This window comes from Mixophyes fleayi, chromosome 1, assembly GCF_038048845.1.
Source record: "Mixophyes fleayi isolate aMixFle1 chromosome 1, aMixFle1.hap1, whole genome shotgun sequence".
In the NCBI taxonomy this organism is placed as follows: domain Eukaryota; kingdom Metazoa; phylum Chordata; class Amphibia; order Anura; family Limnodynastidae; genus Mixophyes; species Mixophyes fleayi.
The window spans coordinates 76,036,240-76,049,079 of record NC_134402.1 but is presented as its reverse complement, the minus strand read 5'-3'; positions in this window follow the sequence as shown (position 1 = coordinate 76,049,079).

Sequence of the window (12,840 nt, the reverse complement as noted above, 5' to 3'; positions counted from 1 at the left end):
CGCAGAAAATCTCCATTCTGAAGACTTGGATTTAGAGAACTTTAGCGAACTTGTACCTTTTAGGGGTCTCATGATTCTCTTAACAGCTGTCCAGTGCTGTTTTATGGGGCTTATTGCAAATTGACTCACTCGACTCACTATGTGTGTGATCTCAGGATGAGTTCCAACACTTGTTTACATATCATCCAATTATATTCTGGTTCGGTTTTCTTTTCATCTCCTCCATTTCAGATTCACTTGTTGGTGACATATCTTTGGTCAATTTTGTACCCTTATCTATTACTTGTTTTTGCATCTGTCATACCTTACTTTTGAAGCATAGACTCAATAGAACCTTGTTGGACTAAGCTAACAATCTCAGCCTTCAAATTTAGCAAAATTCTTATTGACAACCTTCAGGAACTTGACTTCTTCAATTTTGCCTTGCATTCTCCATTCTTGGGGGCATCCTGGTGGGGTTTCCAGGGCCCTCTCTCCCATTTCCCAAATATCCATGGAACCCCAAATATCCATGGAACTTGAGCAATTCATCCCTTTGGCATCTATCTGTTTGGATATTGTCTAGCAAAATGATCAATTTTGCCACATAAAAAACACCCCCCGGGAACAATATTCTACTCTCTTCTGGACAGGGGAAGTTCTTCTTTCTTCTCTGTGACTTTGGCAGCTTCCTCAAATTTTACGTTTTTTTTCGATCTGCTCAATTTGTTTAGCTATCACTTTCAGGAACTCCTCCTCCATTGAAACAACTTCAGGTTTAGGTTGAGCATCCTTCACCTTCTTTACCAACGGTTCCCTGGTTCTCCACAATTAGTTCTTCTTGCTTACCTTTACGAATATACCTTAACTTTTCAGCTGTGTAAGGGCACCACTTAATAGTTGTCTCAAAAAACTCTTGTTCACTTCCTCTGGTGGAATGCCTCCCTTATCAACTATTAGACTTATCAATTCATCAGTGCTATAAAAGTAATTAATTTTTCTCCATTCTAGCTGTCATTTTGTAGAATTTACTAACTAAATGATAACTAGAATCTGATTGGTTGCTATAGGCAACATCTCCACTTTTTCAAACCTGCAGCTGATAAAATTGACCCCCTAATCTCCTATACATCTCTTTTTGTTGATTTCAACCAAGTTGTTCCACAATCCTCTCCAATGCCGCCAAGTGCAGCTCGCTCTGCCGATCACTGCCTCTATTAGTACCAGACGGACTGTCTGGGAGTCCTGCATTAGAAGGAATGGCGTTGTCATTATCAGAGCCGGGGTTAGCATGTCTGGCGCCCCCCTGCAAAAAAATAATTTGCGCCCCCTTCTCTTTTATAGATTATTTGTTCATTCAATAATGCTTTTCTCCTTTTAATACAAATCATATAATAAAATTTAATAAAGAGATTAATACAAATGAATACATAAAATAAACATTTATTGCTATATGAATAATAAATAAAGAATATGTATTCTTTGTAATAAAATGTTATCTTTTTGACAAATTAGTTTGGTGAGAAGTATAGAGAAAACTGCCCTTCCTTTATCACACTGTGCCCCTCCATCATCACACTGTGTCCCTCCATCATCACACTGTACCCCCTCCATCAGTACACTGTGCCCCTCCATCATCACACTGTTTCCCTCCATCATCACACTGTACCCCTTTCATCACATTGTGTCCCTCCTTCATCACACTGTGCCCCCTCCTTCATCACACTGTGCCCCTCCATCATCACACTGTGCCCCTCCATCATCACACTGTGCCCCTCCATCATCACACTGTGCCCCTCCATCATCACACTGTGTCCCTCCATTATCACACTGAATCCCTCCTTCATCACACTGTGTCCTCCCTTCATCACACTGTGCCCCCTCCTTCATCACACTGTGTCCCTCCATCATCACACTGTACCCCTTTCATCACATTGTGTCCCTCCTTCATCACACTGTGCCCCTCCATCATCACACTGTGTCCCTCCATTATCACACTGAATCCCTCCTTTATCACACTGTACCCCCTTCATCACACTGTGTCCTCCCTTCATCACACTGTGCCCCCTCCTTCATCACACTGTGCCCCTCCATCATCACACTGCCCCTCCATCATCACACTGTGCCCCTCCATCATCACACTGTGTCCCTCCTTTATCACACTGTACCCCCTTCATCACACTGTGCCCCTCCTTCATCACACTGTGTCCCTCCTTCATCACACTGTGTCCCTCCATCATCACACTGTGCCCCTCCTTTATCACACTGTACCCCCTTCATCACACTGTGCCCCTCCTTCATCACACTGTGTCCCTCCTTCATCACACTGTGTCCCTCCATCATCACACTGTGCCCCTCCATCATCACACTGTGCCCCTCCTTCATCACACTGTGTCCCTCCATCATCACACTGTGCCCCTCCTTCATCACACTGTGCCCCTCCTTCATCACACTGTGCCCCTCCATCATCACACTGTACCTCCTTCATCACACTGTGTCCTCCCTTCATCACACTGTGCCCCCTTCATCACACTGTGCCCCTCCTTCATCACACTGTACCTCCTTCATCACACTGTGCCCCTCCATCATCACACTGTGCCCCCTCCTTCATCACACTGTACCCCCTTCATCATCACACTGTGTCCCTCCTTCATCACACTGTACTCCCTTCATCACACTGTGCCCCTCCATCATCACACTGTGCCCCTCCTTCATCACACTGTGCCCCTCCATCATCACACTGTGCCCCTCCATCACTCTGTACCTCCTTCATCACACTGTGCCCCTCCATCATCGCACTGTGCCCCCTCCTTCATCACACTGTGCCCCTCCATCATCACACTGCCCCTCCTTCATCACACTGTGCCCCTCCATCATCACACTGTGTCCCCTCCTTCATCACACTGTGTCCTCCCTTCATCACACTGTGCCCCCTTCATCACACTGTGCCCCTCCATCATCACACTGTGCCCCTCCATCATCACACTGTGCCCCTCCATCACTCTGTACCTCCTTCATCACACTGTGCCCCTCCTTCATCACACTGTGCCCCCTCCTTCATCACACTGTACCCCCTTCATCATCACACTGTGTCCCTCCTTCATCACACCGTGCCCCTCCTTCATCACACTGTGCCCCTCCATCATCACACTGTGTCCCTCCTTCATCACACTGTGTCCCTCCATCATCACACTGTGCCCCTCCTTCATCACACTGTACCCCTCCATCATCACACTGTGCCCCTCCTTCATCATCACACTGTGTCCCTCCATCATCACACTGTGCCCCTCCTTCATCACACTGTGCCACACCATCATCACACTTTGTCCCTCCTTCATCACACTCTACCCCCTTCATTACACTGTGCCCCCTCCTTCATCAGACTTTTGCCCCTTCATCATCACACTGTTACATCTTTATTATACTGTGCCACCTTTATCAAACTGTCCCTTGCATCACACTCTTGCCTCTCCATCACACTATGTCCCCTTCATCACCACAATGTGCCCCTTCATTATCACACTTTTGCTCCTCCATCACAGTTTCCCCTTTATTACACTGTACCATCTTTATAAATCTACCCCTTTCATCACACTCTTGCCTCTCCATCACACTACTCCCTCCATGACACTGTGCTCCCTCCATCACATTATGTCCCCTTTATGTTACCTTTATCAAACTGCCCCGTCATCACACTGTGCCCCCTCCATCACACTGTGATCTTGTCATCACACTGGGTCCCCTTCATCATCAATCTCATTAATTTACATCTGTGTTCTCACAGATCTGTCTCAATTAGTTTTCTCCTCACACATAGTTCCGTTTCCGCTCTTCCTCACGCTGGTGTCCAGTAAAACTTTTATTCCTCTCTCCTCTGTATTTGACACACTTTCATGTCAGTTGTGGTCCGATTGCGCAAAATATTTCCAGCCGCCGGAGACTCTGGGATAGGTAGTTCCAGGCAGTGCCAGCTTCCAGATTTATTCTTAATCGCTGCTTGGTGGCAGATGTTATAATACAATCCAAGTTCAGTGGAAATAAAAAGTCTACACCTTATTGAAATTTAAGTTGTTTGAGATATAAAGCCTGAAATCAAGAGAAATAATTTCTGACCTTTTTCCAACTTTATTGCGATTTTACAACCAATAAAACTCAAGTGAAAAACAAATATACAATTTTCTAGGAAAAGAAGTGAATATAAAAATACTACAATACCCTGGTTGCATAAGTGTGCACAGCCCTACACTAATACTTGTAGAAGCTCCTTTTGCTTTTATCATAGTAGTGAGTCTTTTTGCATAAAAGTCTCTATCAACATTGCACACATCGACTTTGCAATTCTATCCCACTCTAACGTGCAAAAAAGTTAAAGTTCTATCACATTGTGAGTGGATCTATGCACAGCTCTCTTTAGGTTCTTGCACAAGTTTTCAGTGGGATTGAGGTCTGGGCTCTGACTGGGCCATTCCAATACTAAGGGGGGTATTCAATTGACAGCGGGATCGCCGAAAATCCCGCGCTCTAAAAATATTACCGTTAATACGGTAATCCTGCGTGTAAATACCGTTAATACGGTAATCCTGCGCGTAAATACCGTTAATACGGGAGCTGCGAGCTGAAATCCAGCGAGATATTACCGTATTAACGGTAATATTTTTAGCGCGCGATCCCGCCGTCAATTGAATACCCCCCTAAAATTGTCTTTTTCTGAAGCCATTCTTTGGTTGACGTGGATGTGTGCTTTGGATCATTAGAATGTTGAAAGTTGAAATTCATCTTCAGCTTTCTGACAGAGGCAGCAGGTTTCATGCCAAAATAAATTGATATTTTCAGCTATTCATTGTGCCCCAGGTTCCAACTGAAGAGAATCAGCCCCAGAACATGATGGTGCCAGCATCATGCTTCACGATAGGCATGGTGGTCTTTGGGTGATGAGAATTGTTGTTAGATGAGCTTATCTTGTGCAAAATAGAATGCGTCTTGCCGTACTACCACAAAGCCCAGACTTATGCAGAATACGGGAGATTATATTCACATGCAGGGAGTGACAAGTTCCTTCCAGAACTTCCAGCAGTTCCTTTAATGTTTATGTAGGCCTCTTGGTAGGCTCGCTGATGAGTTTTCTCCTTATCCTGTTATTAACTTTGGAGGGATGTCCTGATCTTGGTAATTTCCCTGCTGTGCCACATTTTCTCCACTTAATGATAATAGTCTTTACAGTGCACCATCAATGTCTAGCAGACATTTTTTGCCTGCTAACTAGAGAGCTTTGAAAAGGAGATAATGATTTGTAGGAGGATAGCTTAGAAAAATGATCCATACTTAAAAGGTACTTGCTATTTAAAGAAAACAAATGTATGTGGGATTGCTGCTTTAACATATGACAGATATGATACAGAGGCTGCATACTAGCACACTAATAATTTCTGGTGCAAGCTGCATTTCTCTATTCACTACTGTACAATCATTCTGCAAGCATTTAAAGTAACTGCAATAAAGACATGCAACATGCTGGATATTTCATGTGTCTTATTTTATATGGGTGGACTGAAAACCATAAATGGCAATAAGTTTGGGACTTTGCACTCAAACCCATTTTCGCTCATTATTATTTAGTACATTCAACATGCACATTCTTTCTTCTCAAGATGGCAAATAAGGACATTCTTCAACATGGAAGTAGGATTTGATTTCGAAATTACTATCTTGAGATTCCTAAGCTGCCCAAGGGAGCTCCCGTAAAGCAGAAAAGTATCCAAAGCATGTATATATTTTTTATTTTTTTTATATATTTTTATTGATTTTTGTTACAGACACAAAACGTACAAACACTTAGAGTACCTAACTAAACAAAATCAACGTATCTATATCCTAGGCCAATTCAGCATAGAATAAGGAATCCATGTGTACATTGATTTTAAATCAGATTGAAATTCCAAACCAATATCTTGAACAGCAGCCATAAAAGGCAAAAGTGGTATCTCGTAGCTCATACCAATTAGTCAACTAAGCAGTTTGCTGTGCAGGGCTGGAGAATGTCTCTGAAGCAGGCAGGGGAATTATGAGAAGGGGGGGTAACCACAGAACTCCCACACACCCCAAAGTCAGCATCATCCTGTGTCATCTAGTGTTAAGAAGGAGAACCTGCAAGGGCCCCAGAGAAGGGTCCGTCTGCTCACCCAGGAAATGCCAAAGGGATGCCCCCGGGAGTCCCCCAGCCAAGCAAGTAGCTGAGTGAGCTGGGAGGCTAAATAATAAAGTCTGAGATTCGGATGGGCCAGCCTCCACATCCTGAGGCCTCTAATATCGTAATATCGGCATGTGAGCGGTTAAGACAGGCCAATGGCTCAATGGCCAGGGCAAAAAGTACGGGGGGCAATGGGCATCCCTGACGAGTTCCCCTCTCCAGACCAAACGGGGCAGACGTATAGCCATTGACAGAGATCCTGGCAGCCAGTGCTGAATAAAGTAACTGAATTAATTGTAGGAATCCAGTACCTATACCAAAGCGGGTCAACACATGCCACAAGTATTCCCATTCAACGGAGTCAAAGGCCTTGGCCGCATCAAAGGACACGGCCACTTCCCTCTCCCCATTCGGGTCACCTGAAAGTGCCTGTACAGCCGTCTGACATTTATAAGAGTGGACTTACCAGGCATAAACCACGTCTGATCTGGGTGGACAAGCTCGTGGATAACCCTGTGAAGCCAAATAGACAGGATTTTCGCTAGAATCTTTGAGTCAGTGGCAATCAGGAAAATAGGGGCGAAAGGAGTCAGCGAGCAAAGCATCCTTAACTGGCTTCAAGATAAGAACAATGAGAGCCTCCGACATAGAAGGGGGCAAGGACCCATTTTCTAGGAGTTGGGAATAAGTCTCTAGGAGCTTAGGGACAAAACATTGTCTACATTTTTTATACACCTCTATGGGGATACCGTCAATTTCTGGGTTTTGTTTATTGGGAAAGGACGAGATGGTTGCATCTATCTCCTATTCCGTAATGCCAGAGTCCAACATTTCAAAAGACTCCAGGGACAGGCGTGGCAGTCTAATTGTGCCCAAATTGTCCAGAAGCTGGGAAGCGGTATTGGAGGCCTGAGTTGCGTACAAATGTTTATAATAATCAAAAAAACACCCTAGCAATGTTATTGCCCATGTATTGGTTAGTATTATTGGTATCAAGAATAGCTGGAATAGTCCTATTGGACAGCTCATTTCCGGACAAACAGGCCAAGTAGCTACCTCCATGTCAGCTTGGAAGTATTGATTATTCCTGGAAAAGAGGAGTTTTTGATTTTTTTTTTGTCTGCCAAATGATTAGACTAGTTGGATTTGGCATGCAGTCCCCTCACTGAGCAGGACCTAAGGTATTGCGCTTGTTGCAATTTTGCTCCAACTCACCCTCCTTTTGGCTATTGTCAAAGGTTTTTAAGCACTGCTATCTCTTCAATAAAGGTGCCTTTTAAATAGGTCTTGAGAGTCCCACAAAACCACTGGAGTGACATCTAAGGAATTATCACTGAAGTATCCCTCCCAGAGACAAGTCAGACTGGTACTCTTGCCAAGCCTAGTCAACCAATGGGGATGAAGCTTCCAGAATTGTACATCACGACCTGAGAGAAGATCAACATCTGTCATGATCGGAGAATGGTCTGAAATGGCCCTGGGAAGATAGTTTACCGAGGTCACAAAAGGAACCAGCCCACGGGAGGCAAGAATCATATCAATGTGAGACAGAAACTGATGGGTATAGTAGTGACAGGATAAGTGTTAGGCATCTGAAATCCTGAATAACCAAACATCCACCAGACCCATGTCATTAATAACTTTGTCAAATGGTGTCAACCTAGCAGTAGGAGGCCCTAGACCCTCCCGCCATCTATCCAGATCAGAATCCACCACTGTGTTAAAATCCCCAAGACAGACCACCGGAGTATCCAGAGACGTGGCCATAAAACATGCTCTCTTAAGACGTCATTCGCATAGGGGGGTGAGATAATAGTCAGTCATTAGCGTTAGGGGGTAGAATCAAAAGTGGCCCTAAGAAAGACAGCGACCATCCGGATCAATCTGCACCTGGTCTAGGACAAAGTTAAGCTGCTTTCACACTAGAATGGATACACCCCTAGAGTATGTAGAGTGAGTACCATGGTAAGCCCAACCTACCCATGATTTTTAAGGGAAAGAACCTTGCTACCTGTGAGATGAGTCTCCAGTAGGCAGACCACATCAGGAGTATATTTGTGAATCTGGGTGAGCACCAGTGCTCGCTTAGTTCTGTCATTTAGGCCCCTAACATTGCATGCAAGCAGATGGGTTCCCCCCCTGAACAGGTAGACTCACAGCTACGTCAGCCATCAAGGATCAGCGCTATGATGGGAAGAGAGCATAAGAAGTCGCACCAGGGGACGGAGCATGGAGACCCCAAGCAGCAGTCAGCCCTGCACGGCCAAGACATCAGTAAAGCATGATATAAGTCTAAGGAGTACATTCATCACAGCAATAAACAGTATAAAACAGTATGTCTTTTCCTAACCCGTACGCTCCCTGCCACCCCTCCCTGCATACTTTTCCTAACTAAAACACACTTTATATCCAAAATACACAAAACCACAAAAGACCCCTTTTTTGCTCCAATCAGTAACGCCTTAATCCTAGTGGACCAAGAATGAAACCAACAAAAGAAACGGGCGGGGACGGAACTAGAGACAACCTAACTCCTCTAGCACAGACTCTCCCATAAAGAATAACCCAACACTGTAGACACAGTTATCACTGGAGTTTAGGGCTCCTGAGGACCAACCGGTCGTCGCCTCTCAAGGCATTCCCCCGCCTACTGTGGGGTGGTAAAGAAGTGGGATCTGCCATCCCACTATCCCGCAATCTGGCCGGAAACAGCATAGTGTACGGAAGCGGAAGTTGTAAGTTCCGCAATTTATTCTTTATCTGGATGAACTGTGCCCTGGTCTTCTGAATGTCAATTGCAAAATTGAGGAACACCAAGTCTGTGTGAATCTCAAAGGGGCACCAGACTGGGGGGGGCAAGCGATGAGCCCTTTTCACAGCAATGAATGCCTCCCGGCTGAATTCTTTGATAAGCCAGTCCTCCATTTACACTTCACGATTGGGGCCCTCTGCCCGCTCCAGCAGTCCCACAAATTGAAGATTATTGCTCCGAAGCCTGCCCTTCAGTCTGTCATTCTCTCTTTACACTGGCAAATCTGTGACACCAAACCAGCAATATTGCCACATAAGGGGGCTGCAAGATCTTCCAATGTAGATATTCTGTGTCCAGCCTCTCCCACTCTCTCCCTCATTTTCTGGAAATCATGCTGGATTAGAGAGAGGTCGGCCTGCACCCCACCGATCTTAATCATGACTCTCTGTTCAGAGGATCTTATAGCCTGCAGAACTTGTTGGAGGGAGGGAGGGTCACCACAGATGAGTCACCTGTAGGTGGAGGCATCACAGATGGGGAAGAAGTAGGCGTGGGGCAGGTCCAGAGGCAGACTGGTGGGGATATTTTTCCAGATTTTCCACTGCTAACTCATGTCCCGACTTGCTCATTTCAGCCAATTACTGACGAACTGTTACAGGGTCAGGGCTCCCTCTACCACGGCCCAGCTGCTGTGTTTCAGGCCCCTGTTTCACAAAGTACATAAGTCCACAATTCACAGACCCCAATGCTGTGTACACAAATGAAAGTGTCTCACACTTACAGCATCAGAGCCACAGTCCCAGAAGATTACCACCACTAAGACACAGAAGCAGATGTCTCAACTTGTACAGAGAACACTTAATCCAGCCAAATAGAAAGCAGATGCCACTGGACCCTGATATCCTCTGTTTAACGACTTACAACATGTCACTGGGTTGCAGAGTAAGGGGTATAACAGCAGGAGGCTAAGGGTACATAGTACTCACTGTTTGCTGCAAGTAAACAGCGCTGTAATCTTAGTGTTGTTTCAATTGTCCACTTGTCACTACAGGGGAGCCACATAAAGCATGCTACAGGCAGAGGGGGATCTCACAGACAGACGGGACCGCTTGAAATCTGGAGTTGTTAGAAGTAGGAGGGCAGTGAGGCTCAGCCAAGTCCTCAGATATAAGGAAAATATCTATATTTCAACAGCGCTTCACCTTCTAAATGCAGCCTAATCGGTCTCAAGCATAAACATACACCAATTTACCAAAAAAACATAAATGTAAAATAAAATTTGAAACCCCTTTAAGCACAAATGGTATCTCCTGAAAGGGAATACTTATATTGTGGCTTGGTATTTTTCTTATATGCCTGGTCTCAATACGTCTTTGATTGAGGAGCCACTCAGTTTGATCATATTCACATAGAAAAGAGAAGAGAATATACCATAGTGTAATTATGTACAAAGAGGGCAATGTACAGTCTATTTGTATAAGAACAACAATGAAGGATGTAATCAATATCCAGCAAAGTAGATGGCAAATCCTAGCTCTTTGCCCCCCAAGTCGAGCTACTCATAAGACACAAGTGGGGTGTGTGCCTTGAAAGACAGGTCTTTGGGCTCCTTCAGATATCTGATGCCATGTCCATGGGGTTTTGACGTTAAGATCTCTATAGATCAATATATAAAGAAAGAAAAGTGAGTATCTAGCGTAATAACGTTTAATGAAATAAATAAGTAAAATCACATTTAAATGGACTCATATAGGCATAAAAAGTAAAAGCAGATATACAATCAAGGCAGCATATGTACTCCTACCAGAAATGGAGCGGTTGATAGCAATGTACAAGGATATATTCACATTGGCCCTGGAATGAGTCCAAGTCACTGTAAGTTCCTCACAGCAATGATGGTAAAGTGGTAGAGTGTAACTTGCGCAAAATTGAAAAAAGTTGCACCTTGACAAAGGCTCAGCAGAGTTGAAACATCTTGGAGCAGGAGCGCTAAATACCAACTTTTTTCAAATCATTCACATCACTTCCTACCTGTTGAAGTTTAAGCTAAATTCCCTACCACACAAACAGCAGCGTCTGTTTTTGCCAGCAGTCTGTCCTGGCTCTAAAAATGTAAAGTGTTTTCTCTAACATGTTTCCGGTGGGCCCTCTACCGATCTGATTCCTCAGCGAACCCCACCTCCAACCTCCTAGCCTCCCCCTTCTGTTTTGTCTTTATGAGTAATGATGGTTGCGCAATGAATGCATTTATGTTTTGATTCTTTAAGCATTTGACAAAAGCCTTGACTTCTTACAATGGGAATTGTTATATTATGTTATATTATGCTCTCATATGCTGTATCATTCTGTACTCATTCTGCAAAATTGTCTTAATGAAAAAGGTCCCCTCATTTCTTCACTGCTCTCAAAAAGCACTTTACTATTCATATGTAGGGCAACTGTTATTTTTTAATAACAATTATATACCTTTTCATTTACACAGTGAGCACAATATTTATTTTATCTTCTTGTGGTGCATCATTGAGATTATAGCATGAAATCCTTTTAAGGCTGTTTCTCACTGTAGATTAGGTGAGCGTAATTATATCTCACTGTTTATATTAATTTATTGATATACGTGGTCTGATTCATGTTTAAAACGCAACTTGCACACAAGTTGCTTTTTAAAAAAAAAGCAACTCGAGCGTAGTTCCAACTGTATTCAAATTAAAGAAGACTCAAGATACATTTCAATTTGAATCTGAGTTTAAGTAAGCTGCCTAAATGGTACTTGCCATATGTAGACAGACAAAACAGGCTGCAGTATATGCACAAGCGTATGTGCAATATAAGCGGACTGGCCCACCGGGGTATCCCCTAGTTGTCCCGACCCTGATGGCTTCCATCTTCGTTGGTGGGGGGAGCGGGTACCTTAAAAAAAGAAAAGAAAAAAAAACCTCACGTGATCGCGGCACCTCCTGTCTGCTCCATTCACACTGAATGTCGGGCGAGACATCATCACGCCCAACGTTCAGTGAGGAGCGACGCAGAGAGGAGTCGGCAAGAAGACAGAAGACAAGAAGAGAAGAAAAGAGAAGAAAGAAGCCAATAGAAAAGTTAAGTGAAGGAATGGACGTAATGGGGGAGCAAAGGCAGCATGGCAGTGTGTGACGGGGGGCTTAAGCAGCATGGCAGAGTGTGAAGGGGGGCCAAAGCAACATGGCAGAGTGTGAAGGGGGGGGCCAAAGCAGCATGGCAGAGTGTGAAAGGGGTCCAAAGCAGCATGGCAGAGTGTGAAAGGGGTCCAAAGCAGCATGTCACAGGATGATGAAGGGGGGCCAAAGCAGCATGGCACAGGGGGATGAAGGGGGGCCAAAGCAGCATGGCACAGGGGGATGAAGGGGGGCCAAAGCAGCATGGCACAGGGGGATGAAGGGGGGCCAAAGCAGCATGGCACAGGGGGATGAAGGGGGGCCAAAGCAGCATGGCACAGGGGCATGAAGGGGGGGGCCAAAGCAGCATGGCACAGGGTGATGAAGGGGGGCCAGGAGAAGGGGGGAGCAAAAGCAGTTTGGCAGGCGCAGTGTGATGATAGATTTATTTTTACACTGAAATTTAAAGTTGATCTAGGACATGCCCTCCCCCAACTATAAATCTGTCCCCACATTTTAAATTTGATTCCCCCTCCAATGCACCATGGTTTTGCCAAAATGCAAAGTTTTTTTGCTTTCCTTGCTGAATCAGGTTCACAGTGTATACTATTTTATCTTTTATTTTTATTATTTAATATGGTCCAACGTCATTTTTATTCACAGCTCTCACCAGATATATACAAGTTTGAGTGTTGCAAAACTCTTTATAAAATAATCATCTGCATAATACACACTAAATACATTTTCTGGGTACCATCTGTCCCAGAATACATACACTTCAGGATATCTTT